At 32.9% G+C, this 17,613-nt stretch overlaps 1 long non-coding RNA gene across 5 annotated transcripts; it reads right to left on the reverse strand.

Moving 5' to 3' along the window:
- Nucleotides 1–4,560: 4,560 nt before the first annotated feature.
- LOC148598810 (uncharacterized) lies at nucleotides 4,561–16,878 on the reverse strand. Of its 5 annotated transcripts, none has more exons than XR_015918645.1 (8): nucleotides 16,730–16,878; nucleotides 15,337–15,530; nucleotides 14,047–14,112; nucleotides 13,296–13,545; nucleotides 10,938–11,287; nucleotides 8,551–8,737; nucleotides 6,639–6,710; nucleotides 4,561–4,619 (listed from the first exon to the last, which is right to left on the reverse strand). It is a non-coding gene; the product is annotated as an uncharacterized LOC148598810 (long non-coding RNA). The 5 variants fall into 5 exon arrangements; XR_015918642.1 differs by lacking the exon at nucleotides 16,730–16,878 and adding an exon at nucleotides 16,317–16,719; XR_015918644.1 differs by lacking the exon at nucleotides 16,730–16,878 and adding an exon at nucleotides 16,558–16,716.
- Between the last annotated feature and the right edge of the window lie 735 nt (nucleotides 16,879–17,613).

The following is a 17,613-nucleotide window of genomic DNA, read 5'->3' on the forward strand; positions in this document are numbered from 1 at the left end:
CTTACCCTTAGCTTGTGAACAGAAGTTCTGACCCTGGAAGTACAAGAAGGAAGTTACAGATTCGTAGTTCTGGATTTTCCTCGACGTTGTCTCCTGAAGCCTTTCCCTGTCGAAGGGTGTAGCCGCAAGGCAGCGGAGGTTTTAGATCAGAGTTTTCCTTCTCCTAGATGGGCTACACTCCAAGGTTTACGAGCCCCATCTACCCGAGGCTATCTGGTTTTAAGGCGCCATTGACTCGCCTTCGCCACTTCTCCAGTCAGTCAAAACGGCCGGACCAGGCCCACCAGTTGGTAACCCGTCGTGAAGGTTGGAGTTAGACTTTAGTTGTCAGAGGCTGTTTGAGACGCACGCCGAAAGTGGCATTTAAAATGATATTGAGAGCCCATTCCCAACACCACCCCTTGACAACCCTCCGCGGCCACTCTTTTCTGATGATACTAACAACTATGCGATTCTTGACAGTCCTCTCCTGGCATCAAACGCCTTAAATTCTGACGCGCAAAGAATGAGTGGATGGGCTTCAAGATGGCTGTTAACATTTAACCCAAAGAAAACTGAATCTATGATAATTTCTATAAAAATTGACCCCGATTATCACCCTCGATTACTTATGGATGGTAATGTCATTAAAACTATCCAGTCACAAAAGCATCTAGGTATTCTATTTTGCAGTGACGGTAGCTGGAACAATCATATTATTGATGTTGTTAGGATTCTTATTAGGATTATTATTCTGCCCGCCTGAATCTTTTACGTCGTTTAAAGTATTTGATAGACAGAAAATCCCTTGACACCATGTATTTTTCATTTATTCGTCCCATGCTTGAACATGCTGACATAATATGAGATAACTGCACTGAGTATATGAAGGATCGATTGGAGCAATTTAACTACGAGGCGACACGTGTTGTTACTGGTGCCTCAAAGTTGACCAGTCTGAATGTTCTTTTAGAGGAGACGAGTGGGAGACGTTAAGAGACAGACGGACAAATCACAAGCATATTTTATTTCATCAGATGGTCAAGAAAAATGCCCCTGCTTACCTCTCTAATTTAGTTCCAGCTTCATTTGGTGATATTCATGCCTAGCATACGCGTAATGCCAACCATTTGGTAAATGTACCATCAAGAACTAGTATTGTTATAACCGTTTTCTTCCGTTGTACATTAGATTGTGGAATAATCTACCGTTTAATATTAGAAATTCCTCTTTATCTTGTTTTAAAAATCATTTGAGAAAGACCCATTCTGTTCCAAAATATTTTATTACCGTTAAAAGAATGGGCCAGATCTATCATACTAGAATTAGAACCAAGGGTAGTGGACTAAATTGGAACCCAGAGTACTGGACTAAAATGCACACTTGTTTTATGAAAAATCTAGTTGAAAATCCCTTTTTGTTTTTGTGGTCAAGTTGAAAATTCTGAACACTTTCTTTTCAGTCTGTGCCCGGTTTGTAGAACACAGACGTCATATGTATGCCCAACTATCATATAATCCTATTACTATCGATAAATTACTGTTTGGAGATACAAATCTTTCTGATAATGAAAATGTCGTGATACAAAATTTTATATTGAACACGAGAAGGTTTACTTGATAATCAAATCTGCATTAATATTTCAATAATTAAGTAATATTATGTGGCTTCATTGACGTTATATTGTAACAGTTGGCTGCAATATTTGGTATATCTGTAATATTATTGGTCATCTTTGCTTCGTATACTTTGTAATTGTTTCATTTATAGTTGTCTGTTACCATTTCTGATTATGTTTTCATTTTCTGGGAGAGGAATTTGTAAACGTGTTCGACACTTGTTTTCCTATCTCATTCAGTTCTTTATACATTCATCTGTGCTTATCATGTAATATTTCTGAATAAATACTGTTTACACTAACTTTGACGACCTTACCATTATAATCATTTCATCAATTAGAAGTATTTTAATTATTATAGAAGATATTTGCCAAAAATTGTAAAAAAGTAGGTTTTTGCCTTTCAAGGGCAATAACCCTAGAAAGGAGTCGTCCAACAACTTCAACCCAAAAGACTTATGTAGGCCTAATTATAAGGACTGTTTCATCAATTGAAAGGTTTTTTTATGTCTATTATAGTTTTCTAGATATAGGACTGAAAACTTAAAAAAAAAAACAACATTTTTGCATTTCAATGGCTATAACTCTAACAAGGAGTCGTCAAACAACTTCAAACCAAAGAAGACATTTGTTGCCTTATCATATTAAGGATTATTTTATCAACTAAAAGTTTTTTTTCATATCTTTATAATTTTAAAGATATTGACTGAAAACTACATAAACTGTAATTTTTTCACCTTTCAAGGGCAATAACTCTAACGATGTGTCGTCAAAAAACGTATTGAAATTTTCCCCGTGCAATGGTTCACTGGGACCTTTGGTTCAGGTGAGCTTAAATGTCCAATGCGAAAAAAAAAATCGCTAAATCTTGAAAACAATTTAATGAATCTTTATTAATCAAGAAAATTGTGAACACACAGGAACTTGACAGGACAACAATTTTTAATGTTCTATATCCTCAGCAATGGAACATTAATAGTAGCGTGTTCATTTGTATTCATCCAAGACACAAAAATTAAATGGATTTTTCATACTGCATATCACAATATCACAAAAAAGACCATTCTTAGCTTTCTTTAAACACACATTATAATTAATAAAATCATAACATCATTCAGCATCAATCAAAATGGGGCCATAGAGGCAAACGATGATGCCTAATTATTTTTACAGAATACATACAACAACGAAAAACAAATTATTGATACGCAAACAGGAAAAAAGTTAATAAGTATACATGCATACTTGTTGATAGTTCCATCTGTCACACAAAAAAATGTGGAAAAGAAAATACAAATGTAGTATTGAGTATCAAATGGAAATAAAAAAGCACTAATTATACTAGCATTTCTAGATTCTTCTAAGAATATATATATAGCATTGAAATTTCACAAATAATCGTACAATTTACATGTAACATGATTGCAATGTTGTAAGCAATATCATATTTGCAGCAGGCCAAGCTTACAAGCTTATTTCATCTACGCAAGGGACTTCCAACCTTACGACTTTTCACAGTGCGCCAGAGGGTTGCATCCTCTTCTGCAAATAACTTCTTGCCTATTTAAAATGCAAAATTACCCAATTTTACCTTAACTCATACCATTTTAACACGCATCATTTGAAAAAAGTACATGTAGTTACTCATTTGAGGCATAATAACTTAAAATTACAATTTAAGCATTAACACCTGTATGTGGTATTTTCACCAATTGCAGTAAATATCTATGAACAGCAAGAAAAAAAAACATGAACAGTTACTCCTCAACACCAATTCAAGGTAAAAAGGTTTACTGTTATATTGATACATCCTATAAACTTGTCGTTCTGTTAATATGATGTTAAAAATAATAATTAAAAAGAACAACAGAAAAATACTGTTCAAAGCCTCTGTCTTTAAGTATTATTGTATAAATGACAACTGTTCCTGATTACAAAATAAAACAACATGTGCATTGTACATGGAATACACACTTTTGTTAAATGTGCTACAAGGAAGGTTGAAGAAATTGGACAACTAGTCATTATACAAGATTTAAAAAAAATATTTCCTTATTAGATAAACATTTTTTTCTCAAAATTTCACATATTTACAGACTTTTTTTTAAATTAAAAAAACAGTTTCTTTGAGTTGTTAAATGGATTTTTAAGTGTTAGTCTCTGTAAGAATCAGGTAGTTGGTGAAACATGGTAAAAAAAAAACACACCATTTTGATAGTTTAATTGCATCATTAAAATCAAGGAAAACAGACAAGATTTTCCATATCATGTCGGAAAATTGAGTTATAATTTCATTAAAATGCACTTAAAATGAACATTTCAAAGGTAGAAAACTCTGTCAAAAACCTCATTTTTCTAACATTCTGTTGAAAAACTTCTGAGCAAATCCAGTGCTGCAGAGATCAAATAATGGTCTTTCCAAATAGAGAAAGCATCTTTGAATGATCTATATTCAGACCAGTCGGGGTTTTGACATGCATGTTTCTGATTTTTCTCATTTTGCCTTACAAAAAACTTGCATTTAATTGTACCATAAATCTATTCACATCTATTGTTAAAAAATTGATTGGAAACAGTTAGCAATTTAATGTAATACAAATATACAATCAATACTGAAATAATTGAAAATTATCAATTATGAAAAAATACATGTGTTGTAACAATATCCCAAAAATCTTCTAAAATCAGTGTAATTTTTAATCTTTTCTTTTATCTTAAATGGTAATTTATTTTTAGTAGTTAATTGAAACCCAAAATGTCAAATGTCCTCTTTGTTAAGCACCTCAGTCAATGGCTCTCTTTTTCCCCTCAAACCAATGACAGGTTTGGTACAAGGAGTCCATGGGCCTGTTTTAGACCCTTTGTACCAATGAACAGTGTAAAATATATCTTCCTTCTTTAAAACTTCACAAAGTTGTGGCCACTCTCCAGCATATCTTGCACAATTTGTAAGTGGAAAGTCTCCCTCCATTGGCTCTTCATCTACCACAGGTATTTTCAGAAGACTTTTTCCAAGTGTTATCTAAAATATAAAGATGATGAAAAATAATTGACATGAAGGAGTATGACTTTTCACAACCATCAAGTATGATTTTGTCTAAAAATCAGACAGAGAGTAATTCATCACATACATTTTTGTGTTTGATATATAATCAATATGTAACTGGGCTGCTAACAACTTTACTATTTGGTTGGTTCTCTCCTAAGGAACACTTCTTTTTGTTTAAGCTAGTTTGGTACTGTGGTATCATTAATGTTCATTGGTCCAAAGTGGGTCATTGACAAGTATTAACAAATAAGAATTGTTATGAATTTGAATAAATTAGAATATGACTGTATTCGAAAACTTTGCACTTAATAGTGGCAAATCAAGTTTACTCGCAACACATAAGCAACCATCAAGTAGAAAGATTTTTGCCACTGACAAACTTCCAATAAAAAGTATTCAAAAACTTTTTCCATAAGCATATCTAATTTTCTATCAAAATATTTTAATCTATAGTTAAATTGTTAGTTGAACTCCACTGAACTATTATGTATACCCGTATTAAACATTTCACTCAAATAACTGATGATTTGACAGAATTTCAAGAAATTATAAATCATAAAAAAATGATAAATCGCTTTGTGAAGCACAGCATGATTTGACCACAGCATTTTGAACTATATTATTCTGGGGAATGTGTGTATGCAATATTATTTTTTGTCCCACTTAAGCACAGGGAATTACAGTTTGTTTATGAGTACAACAACTGGTTTGGAAACAATATTGTACAAAGTTTAAATTCAATTCTAAGTGAAAGATGTTTTGTGTTCCGTTTTAAGTGTGCTCATCAATTTTCTCTTCCTAACGAAAATAAATAAGTCGGTTTTCTTTTGGCATGGCCCATTTGGGCCTCTTATAACACAAAAAAATGTAAAAAATATCTGAAATCTGATTGAAAATATAGGCACAGAATACCAAAAAGAATTTAATAAAAACTTACTCTGACAAAAAAAAAAAAAGAAGGTTTTTTCAACATGGTCCCATTTAATTCCATAGAACTTAATGTCAATCATGTAAAAAATTCATAAAACAGAACTTTAAAAGGAACACATTGACATCAGATTCATCAGAATAAGATTAACAAGAAAAAAATCAATTTTTATGACAACTTATTTTTCCTTCTGTTTGCCTCTAGGAACTATGTTTTAAAACTTAAAAAAAAGATCAGAATAGGTTCTGTAAACAAAAGGAGTTAACGGACGCCTTCATGGAGATGATGATACTATTACCCCAGTATTCATTGTAAGTCCACAAAATATATTTGCAGTCATTGAAAATTATCTCCAACTTTATTTTGTTTTTTGTTTTAATCTTTTAAAAGAAAGTGTCACATGTAGACTTAACAACCAATTCCTAAATTTTCTACTTTATTGCATTGCAATCATTTGTTTTCCTTTCATCTGTGGCAACATCCCTTCAGCACCTGCGTATGGAGTGTTCATATCACAACTCATATGTTATGCGTATGGAGTGTTCATATCACAACTCATATGTTATGCCAGAGCTTGCCGAAACTAGACTTTCTGTATCGTGCTAGAACTCTAACAAATAGGCTTCTGGAACAGGGTTATGTTGCTACAAGATTGAAGTCATCACTACAGAAGTTTTATTGTCGTCATCATGAACTCATGGATCGTTACGGTGTATCCATCTACACTATGAAAACTGATTTATTCAACGGGTCATAGTTTGTCTACCCCGGACCTGACTTTTTATAAGCAACTCGGCGGGTGTTTCTAGAAAACCAGAGGACGCTTACCCTACCAGTGCACCTGGTCCATGCTCCCTGTTTTTAGTGGAGTTTGAGTTGCTCATATGCTTTTGTTACTTTGTATGTATGATTTTAGTTACTTTATGTTCTTTGTTGTGTATGTCTGTTTCCCATGTCTGGTCTTTGTCCCTGGATTACATTCTTTTGATTACTGCTATAATCTTGGTTCCCTTGATTACTGTTTACAAAGAATAATATAATACATTAGTAAGTAAAGAATGTACAATCCGTCATTTTCCTTTTCATCCATATGTATGTCATCTATTTCTTGAGGTATTTCCATATTATTTTCTCTCCTGAAATTATAAATAAAAGATTTCTGATTTGAACTATGAGAATTCATTCATTAATAAAATGCTTCGCTTTTGAGGTTGACTCAACCACAGAGGTCAAACTCTAAAAACAGAAAAAATATGTAAGATCAATTGAGTAATGCATTTTGCAGTCAAATATTTGACACAATATAAGATTTGACCAGAACCCAAAAGTCCCTTTTTCAATTTCCATCCAAGAGCTTATTTACATATTGTTTACAAATCAGGAATAGATTTGTTGTAACAAAGAACAAGAGAATCAAGGTTATGGGTAAGCTCAATCATACAACAGGATTACAAAGAGAATATGGTCATAGCTCATTACAAACTGTTGGACATGTCAATGTTAATGATTGTAGCGATGGGGCAATATTCCATATATATTCAGAAGTGAAAATGGGTACTTTCATTCAAGAAAACAGGTCTAAACACACAGATCATAAAACAATAAAAAGCTATGCTTCGAGCAGCATGATATGACCACTGCCAGCTGCTCTGTTCACCTGAGGCAAGAGTGGATACAATATTAGTTTTTGACGCACCAAAATTAGGGATTTATAATTCATTATGAACCCATAATAGCACAATATCTTGAAATTCAATTTAAAATTCTGCTTCAGGGTGCATTCATGGATCACTTTATACCTTATTATTTAAAAAAAGTAGTTGGTTGAGTAAATGGCTGCGGTTGTATCATGCTTCTTTGTAAAGCTATTTATAAGCTTTAATTACTAAACAGGAACATCCTGGCACCATGATCACTTTTAAAATCTTTAACACTTAATTTAGATTGGTATGAAATTTCTTTATCTTAAAATCATTCTTTAGAAATGTTTAGTTCTTCTAGTGCCCAGGTATCAGGAGTCTCTTGATCGAATTGGTTATGAATTCTTGCTACTAAAAAAATCTTTATTTTAACTTAACTTAGATAACATATATAAGATATATCTAGCGGTCCACATAATGTTATATAGACCAGTAAGAAATTTTATGGACCACACCACTTCAATATTAAGAATGTGACGTCATAGAGAAGTTGTGTATGTTATTTTTCTTTACCAGCAGAGTAATGATCAAGAAAATAATAATTTGAAAAGTATATAATATAGCAGATAGTTTATGAAACTTTGGGTCAATTTGCAGTGTATAACTGGACAGTACTTTGGGCATCTATTGCTGAATGTCGATTAGCATCAGGAACTATTTGCTAAATATGTTCATTTATGAAGGAAAAACATAAAGATTAATTCATTCTTTCAATATCTGAACACTTTTATTCAAATTACTAGCCAGTAGTTACAACAAATTGTATTTGCTAAAAATAAAATAGATTTGACAAAAGATTCTGTTTTAACAAGGGACTTAGACCTTTTAACTGATTTTTAGGTGTATCCAATTGTGTGATATTTTTTTCACAATAGTCAGAAATTAAAAGGGGGGTTGTGATTACACAAAAGAACTTGAACTACACCACATTTTTTGGGCTCCTGTACCAAGTCAGGAATTTCTGGCTTCTGTATGTATTGTTTTGTTTTCACTTTCAATTTTATTTGATGTTGCTGGAGTGTTTTGCTGTACCTGTGTACAATGTTGTTTTTGGGCCAGCTGCAGCCTACCCTATGATGTGAGAGTTCCTCAATACTCAATACAGATCCACCAGGGCACTGAAGCTGATATTTTTCAACCAGGTGGGGTTGTCTATTTGACATATTCACTGTATCTATTCTTGTTATAAGACCTTACCAGTTATAATACATTTATTTAATCAGGAAAACTTATATTTTTTATTGTTCAATTTGATAAAGTGCTTTTGGTGGCTTACCGGTCTCTGCACAGAACAATGACCACCAACCATCCTAGTTGCACCCATACTGTTTGTCTACCTTCTCAATGTCTGCCTTCAGCCGATCCACATCTATTTTGTCATCATTCATGAGACAGTAGTATGGGTACCAATCTGGAATTGATTTCAGTAGGGTTTGTTCCATCCCAGTGCATTTCAACCAAGTCTGTAAAATATGTCATTTATTTTGATGTGTTAAAGTCTACTTGTATCATCTTTTCCAAAGATTATTTTGTTCCCATTAGTAGCAGTGAAAAACTGTTATATAAATTGTTCTTTGCTCATCCTCTTGACATGGAATATGACATCAGCTAGTTATTTAAAAGAAATCTAACAAAGCATGTACAGTCAACTAACAACTCCAGAAAAATGTAAATAATTCCTGCAAGGTTAAAAAAGTGATGTTATAGGCTGATCCAGACCTGTACTTTTTTGAAGGCAGAAAAAAGCCAATTGTTAAATCTCTCAAAGGGACAAAATAGGCTTTTAATGACTGAAGTAGTAACCTGAAACAAGAAAAACAAACACAAGATCATGACTTCCTCATCCATACTATAATAGAGAGCTGCACTTTAAGAACATGATTTGCCTGTTGGCCTTTTAACTTGTCCTTATGCTTTTAAAAAAATTATATGATCAACTAGAGATACTATGAGCCCCGTCAAATACACCCCCCCCAAAAAAAAGTCAATAAAAAATGCACAAAAAATTAGGCACTATCAAGGCTACCTCAAGTTAAACTAAGTTTGTTGTTCTTGATTTTTCACCCATACATTTCTATCTTGTTCAAAACACACTTTTCTGACAAGGTTACCAAGTACCTGTCATATTTATTAGTCGAACATCATAAGAAATGTTTCGTTTTCAACAATTTTCCAACGAATAAAATTTCATTGGCCATTTCCGCCTTTTTTTTAAAGAGTAAAACTTAATAACAAGGAAACACAAAATTTGACATTTATAAAAATTGAATGGGAGCTTACGTTTCATAAAATAATTGAAAGTGTTTTTGAGTTATTGTCCGAAAACTTGAAAATCGCCCTTTTTTAAGTAAAAAAAATCATAACACATAAACATAAAATCTGAAATTTATAAAAATCTAAAAGGAGCTTATGTTAATAGATATAGACAAGTCACCAATACTTCATAAAAGTATATGCAAGTGTTTTTGAGTTATTGTCCGAAAACTTGAAAAACCCCTTTTTTAAGTAAAAAAATCATAAGATGGAAACGAAAAATCTAAAATTTATAAAAATCGAAAGGGAGCTTACGTCAGTAGATATGAACAATTCATCAAAGTTTCATAAAAGTTTGTGAAAGCGTTTTTGAGTTATTGTATGAAGTGTGGACAACGGACAGACGGACGGAAAACGTTATACCATAATACATCACGTCCTAGATGGGCGTATACGAATCAAAATCATGTCTTTCTTATACATGTTATAATAATGTACAAAAACAAGCTGTGCCTCAGCACAATTTCTGTTAATGACAGTGATTTGAAATAGGCATTCAGCAATTAATTAAGGAACAAAGATTTTACTTTTTTTAATTTGTGCCCTACATACTGGGCACCTTGCATTACTTCCTTTATAGACATCAGTTGTACATACCATGCATGAAGTATGGCCACATAGTGAGATAACAGCATTCACTTCCCTGTCTACACATATAGTGCAATTATTGGCAGGCAAAACAGTGAAATTGTAAAGAAAGGTCAGGATTAGACTATGTCATGAGGAGTGATATCTTTTTTAAAAGAGCAAAAACTTGTTATAATACAACTTGCTAGCCCTATCACATGTAAGAGCTGTTCAGACCTGTTTATGCCACTTTAAGACCAACCATGCTTTTAATCGTAATTTAAGAAGAAATTCATTAAGTTTTGTACTTTATGTCTTTCAACATGCATGGGTATAATTGAGTGTCAAATTTTGTAGAAACTATGGCAAATCCTAATGGTAAACACTTCTGGCTATTGCACTGAATATTTCTTCCCATGCAGAGTAAAAGCACCCTATCATAAAATGAACTATTTTTGATATTTTTATAGCTTTCATGAAAACACCTTGACTTAGACATTTCCATAAGGTGCTGTCATTCAGCTTTCACTTAATACAAGTCATAAAATTATGTAAAATGTGATGATGCAAGTCTTGTAAGTATGAAAACACACAAAAAAGTGTGTTTTTTTAACATATACATATAACTTTAAGGTAAAACTAACAGACAGCATGATAGAATGAACTTTGTGTTTCCATCACCTCTTACATTTTCACTATGCTACGGAATAAATTTTCTCATGACAGGATAAAGATACGGAAATTAAATAATTAAAAAATACAAGCTAACAGAGCAATACTTACCTATTGAGAAGAACCAAAATATCTCTGCAGAAAAGACCTTGACACACTAATTGTTGGTGTTCCTAAATCAACTAACTAGCAGTGCTGGTCTGAGAAAAAGATTGAGTTGGAGTGTCTGTAGTACGTGAACATGTGATGGGAGGTGTTGAGGCTTCAGAAACTGGAAAGACTGCTGTATGTGACCTTGCACAAGTAGGTGTATTTAAAACCTCTGAAACTGCACTGGTTGGAGTTCTAAGCATTGTACAAAAAGGACTGCTAAAAATCTCTAAAATTGCCTTGCAGGAATTCCTGAGAAATGAGCTAGTACTACTGTCTCAGGACAGGTCAATAGTTTCAAATGATACTAACTAAAACACAAAACAGCATTTACTTATTATGTGAAGTGAGTGTAAGGGAATATATGTACATAAAGTTTAGCAAATGTAACACAATTGTTTTAGGTCAGCAAAGTGGTGTCTTTTACAGACTGTCCAGCATCATCTGGAGAAAAAAAGGTTAATTTTAGGGAGCTTGTAGTGATAAACTAGGACATGCAAATTAAACAGGGCAGTTTGTGCACAATAAAATAGACAAACCATCCCAAATTTAATAGAAAAAAAGCTCATATATTACTTATGAAGTACAAGAAGAGCATTTTTCAGGGTCACTTTGTTTCAGATGACAGTGCAAAGCATAATCAAAAAGTTTTGTCTTTTTACTGAGTTTTATGTTAATCTAACCAAATATGCACACCTGCCTAAAAAACAAAGAATTCAAAATAGACATAAAAAAAAATGTTCTGAAATTTCAGGTTTGTAAAAAATTTCTTTATATAAGCACATTTTATTGGAGAAAGCAATGTGTCCTATTTGGTTCATTGATTATTTCAGTTCAAATTCTAAATGTACAGTACAGTACCTGAACCGATCCATGCAACAAAAATTGCAATCGGTCATCGATCAACGTTCAGTTTCCGGTCAGTCATCGATCCGTCAAACCAATCCCTTTAACTGGTGTTCGCATTACGTGACCACAAAGCATGCAATGTATTTTATGGGATTTTTTGTTTTCTTTGTAAATTTTACACATATTTACATAATGTTACATATCTAAACATCAATTCATACTTTTGTTTTTCATTTCTTATATTTTAAACAGATTTAACGTCATTTAACATAACAACTGCGATCAGATCGGTCACCGGGCATCGTTCATCGATCCGTCCGCAATAAATCAGTCAACAGTCATTGATCTGTCAAATCGTTGCGTGGATCAGTTCAAAGACTGTAACTATTGTATATCCAAAAAAGTTCTAACTTTAAGTAGTTATTAGATTAAAGAACCTTCGTGAGAACACTCACATACCCCATGCATCCCAATGTTGGATACTAAAGTACATTTTTCATATGAAAAATACATGTAGAAGGACCCCAATAAAAAAGTAATAAGAACGTTTTTTAGGCTTTAGACCTTTATCTTCTAACTAATTTCTGTTACTCAAAATGGTAGTTTAAAACTCCAGATTGTGATTTCTTTGAAAGTTTTTGTTAATCAAAAGTAAATATCATTGTAGCGGAACAATATGTACACTTGACCTATAACCTCTCATGGTGAATTTATATACCAAAAACCATGTCATAATCTGCAAGCGTTTAGAAAAAAAAGTAAAAAAAAATGGTTATTTCTGTGAATTTAGCTAAGTTCTAGGCCCATAATTTTGGTAAAAATCATTGGAGCAGAACCAACTACAGCCTTGTCCTGTAACTTATCATTGTAAATTTAAATACTAAAAATCATGTAAATATCTGCAAGCGTTTAGAAAGAAAGTGTGGAAAACTATTATTTTGCTTGGTTCAAGGCCTGTAATTGTGATAAAAAACAGAGTGAAACAAAACATGATCTTGACTTGTAACTTATCATGGTGAACTTATATACTAAAAATCATGTCAGTATCTGCAAGCATTTGGAGAAAAAGTCCAGAAAACTGTTGTTTCTGTGAATTTTGCTAAGTTTAAGGCCCGTAATTTCGTTAAAAATCATCAGAGTGAAACAAATTTAAACTTGACCTGTAATTTATCATGGTGAACTTATATATCAAAAACCATGTTAAATATCTGCAAGCAATAAAAAAAAAGTTTGGAAAGCTGTTATTTCTGTGAATTTTGTTAAGTTCAAGGTCCATAATTTGGGTAAAAATCATTGGAGTGGAATGAAACAAACAACTTCATTGTGTGGGGTATAAAAATTAGCGTTGTTATTAGTTGTTAGAAAATTACAGACTTCAGTTGTATTCCTCAGCCAGAAAGTAGATGATTGAAATTTTCCGATTGGAAATCATTACATAAAGGAAGGACAGTCTTAAGTTACTAGGTATACCTTTCTTTCTTCAGTAAATGTATGCGGGGTTTATCCTTCCCATCATCCAATAAATGGCTGAATGTTGAAAATTTGGGTAACTTCTTCAAGAACTAGCATCTTTGTTAGACATTTATTCATCTGGATTGGTGTTGGCCCAACATTTGAATGTTTTGTAGTGCTCTTCAGTGAAAAAATATTTGTGTGTATAGTAGAAGTGCTGCCATCCCACAATGATGGACTTTGTTCTGTTTCCTGGAATTACTTTCCTCTGTAAAAACAAAAGAAACACAAACTGTGTCCAGTACTTGAAAACATGCTAGTTGTTTTAATGCAAAAAATAAAACAAGCAATTACTCAGGTGAAAAGTCGACTTCTATGTATATTGGGAACAGCTTACAGCACAACAAATATTGTAACTAACTTGGTTTACTATAGTTTCAGAAAACAATCTTCACTTTAAATATCTTTAAAAATAACATAATGCATAGCATCCAAAAGTTCCTGGAGTAACTGTGCCAAACCTTACACTAGGCATCTACATGTACTCCTCCATATATATCATAATGTAATTTTTTTTTAAGTAAGATGCAAAACAGTGAACAAACTGGTGAAAAAAAACAACACATAATGTCTACTTTATAAGCCCTGAACAATGTACAGCAAGAGGTGACTTTTGGTCTTTGTTTTTAGGAACACAGAGGCAAATGTTTTCTGTCTGTATTGTGATAATTACTTATGAGCAATGTGAAATGCTGAAATCAATTGTGACCTCCTTCTTAGCTCGCCTGCATAAAAATGCCATGCAAGCATTTCTCTTCAGTGAGGGGCTGTATGTCTGTTAAACAATAAAAAATAAATATACATGGAAATAAATGTCAATATCACACAAAGAGTTCTGGTAAAGTATTAAAGCTGGTTGTTTTGTCAGGTTTTACCTGGGTTTAACTCTACTGCTTCTACATTTCTCATTAAGTGACATAAACCTTTCAACAAATTTTAAGATCTATAAATTATCTGTTGAAAGCTTCCATTCTGCAGGAATATGATTTTTTGTTACAGTGAAACCTGTGTCATACGATATTTTGACCCACACGAAATATTGACCCCGGATTAAAATATCTTAGCTTAAAACAATAATTTGACCCCCTTTATATTTTAATGCTCCCCCTGTTGCGATAAATTAATCCCCCTATTTTGAAATTTTAAACCCCCTGGTGTGACAAATTAACCCCCCATTATGATACGTTAACCTTCTGCTGTGATATATTAAAACCTCTTCTGTGACAAATTAACCCCCTCTAAGAGGGAGGATAAAATATCATAGGGGGGTTAAGATATCATATGATATTTTAACACAGGAGTCAATATTTCGCAGTGGTCAAAATAACATATGACACTGGTCTAAATGGATCTCTGATATAACTGAAAACCTGTCTAAACCAGGCTTGAGAAGTCCTTTTTATATTCAAAGAATAAATATATTTTCAATCTGAATGCACCAAACTGACCAAGTGTTATAATCCATAAAGTGTTTAGACCTGTTTGCCTGTACTAAAAACAATTTAAGTACCTGTATACATGTTCTAAAGTAAGATCTTATTAATTGTAACCACCCTCATGTTTCATGGTTGAAACTCCATTTAAACTCCTCAATACCATTCTATGTTTCGTTTAACTACATTTGCAACTCTTCAATATTGTCATAAGTAAATATATATACAGATGGAGTGACATCCATTTCATTTTGGTGTTAGTATTATATCTTAGCTTTGGATTTTTCATAATGCCATAAACAGACTTAAAAATTCATATTTTCAATACCCTACCATGGTTTTGATATACATTTTAGTATTAAAGTTCTCTGTTCTCTGCCTTAAAATTCTAGATGGAACACTGATTTTCTAGTGAAAACCAACCATGAAGCATATTTTAATCAGCTTTAATATATCAAAACTTTGAAAAGGTACATAAAACTGCCTGACAGATTGATTAACGATTTAGATGAAATTAGCCCATCTAAGTTTCAAGAATATAAATAAATGAGAGCATTTTTACTAACTTTCATTAGGCTTTAAGCGTGAAATGTCTTTTCTCTAGGTTTGTCCTGGACATAGAATATCAATGTTGTATTTTCAGGTACAACACCAAAATAGAGTGCATCTACCTCAGGTTCATCCTCCTCTAATACAACCTCAGTCTCATCTTCCTCTTATACAACAAATAATATTTCAGGAACATCAAATTTGTCACAACCTATAAATAATAAAAGGCTTCTATTATTGTATTACTTTTCTAGTTCCTTTTTCAAGGGAAGAAAATATGTATAGAACAAGTAGAAAATTTAATTTTTTTGTATTTGTTTCGAAGGTATAACAGTGAGAAAAGGACTTATTCTATATACAAGATTTTATTGACTATAATACAGATAAATCTGAAATCTTTTTTATAAGTCAAACGGATTCAGATGAACCACAATAGGTCATCTAAAAAAAATTAGGGCAAATTAATGAATTCATAATTACACAAATTATGAACCATTGAATCATGTCATCCAATAATCATGGACTGTATTCTTGGGGAAACAGCTAGAATCCCCCCTTCTAACTTAAAAAAAAAGTTATTGCAAGAAAACTAGTAATTCCTTTATACATAATCTGTATAAAATGTCAAAGGGGCAAAGCCAACGATGGCAATTTGCAGCCCTAGAATGTAACATGATTTTCATCATGCTATAATGAAAAGGAAAAAAAATTGAATATGTATAGTTGTTGTTGACAAAAATGAATTCACATTTATTTTGGTTTCCAACACTACTTGGAAAATGACAATGTAGTCAAGCATTAATGCATTAATTCTGGAAGACATTTTCTTCCAAAAAGCATTGGCAACACCCTTTGACAACCTAATTTTTATGATTAAAATTCAAATTTGTTGTTTTTTTTGTGAGTGTGTTTCATAAAAATGTTATAACTGTTGACTTAAGTGGCCATCCACTGTTTTCCAGACCCATGGGTAATGATAATAAATATTCTTACTTACAGAAATATAAGTCTGTAACAGTTCAGTTCTCATCCTTCCTAAGAAAACAACCTGTTATATGTAGTAGTTCTTTATCGTAGCATGAATTTCATCAGTTCACTCAGTCTTAATTTACTTTAAGTCCTTCAGACAAACCTGTCAGTCTTCTATTCATTTACATGTGGGTTGCTACTGGCAAGAAGATTTTTTTCTGATTATTCAAAAGTATTGTAAACAACCGGAAAAATGGAAGAAACCTTACAAGTATTCAAAAACTCATCATAGCTGGTGCAGATACCCTTTCTTTTGTCCCCTGTATGGTTGCAGGCTTTAACTGGTTTCAGTTTACTGAGTACTGGTTGCATTGTACTGCTGTAATATTCTTCCCTACAAATGTATATAATAAAGTAACACACATGTAATTTGTTAATTACCTAGACAACTCTGCTCTTTTTCTGATGTTGATATGTTGGCCCAAGTTCCCGATACATATATCCAAGTAAAGTCTGAAGAGAGAAGGGTTGCAGGGTCAGAGGAAATCCGAACCTAGCACGTGCACCTATTTCCCTACTACATGTACACACACGCCAGCCCACATCCAATAATACAAATGTCGGTACGCTTTTTTTTAAAAAAGAAAAGTACAAATAACACACATACACACACACAGATCCAGACCTGCAGATCTGAACCTTGGGGATGTGACATGTACAAGGGGGGAAACGAAACCGTTCAAAAGCCCATGATGACCTCCTATATATACATGTAGGCGCGTTTTGATTTTAAGCAGAAAATATCGAAAACAATACGCATTTTTATGTTTGTAATGTGTATAAATTGAAATCGATTGGATCAAATCCTATATACTGTCTCTATACCCAACACCATGGTTACCTTTTTTTCAATAATAAGCCCGTACAAATATTTTTTTTCTAATTGGGGTGCGTCTAAGGTTTTGCGGAGTTTTTGTTTCCCACATTCACAGAAATTTTCAAATTTCCCTACGCATCCACTGTGTGCGGGCCTATGGATCGGAATACCAACTATTGAAGCCATGGGGTGACCTCTGGTTGCAAGTTTTTGTTTGTAATCTGTCGTGATTTATAAAACGAGTCTTGACAGTTGTTGTAATAAACCCTTTTGTGCTAACTGTGGGGTAGTCGATGAGCATGCTCTACGCATGCTCAATATACACTTCCGCGAGGATAATTCTTTTGTTCTACCCACGCTCCACCTCGCGGAAGTGTATATTAAGCATGCTCATCAAATTACCACAAAAGGGTCTATACCCTCAACCATAGGTCAGGTAGGCCTCGAC

This window comes from Perna viridis, chromosome 14, assembly GCF_037379345.1.
Source record: "Perna viridis isolate PV_CMFRI_1.1 ecotype Kerala chromosome 14, ASM3737934v1, whole genome shotgun sequence".
Lineage (NCBI taxonomy): Eukaryota > Metazoa > Mollusca > Bivalvia > Mytilida > Mytilidae > Perna > Perna viridis.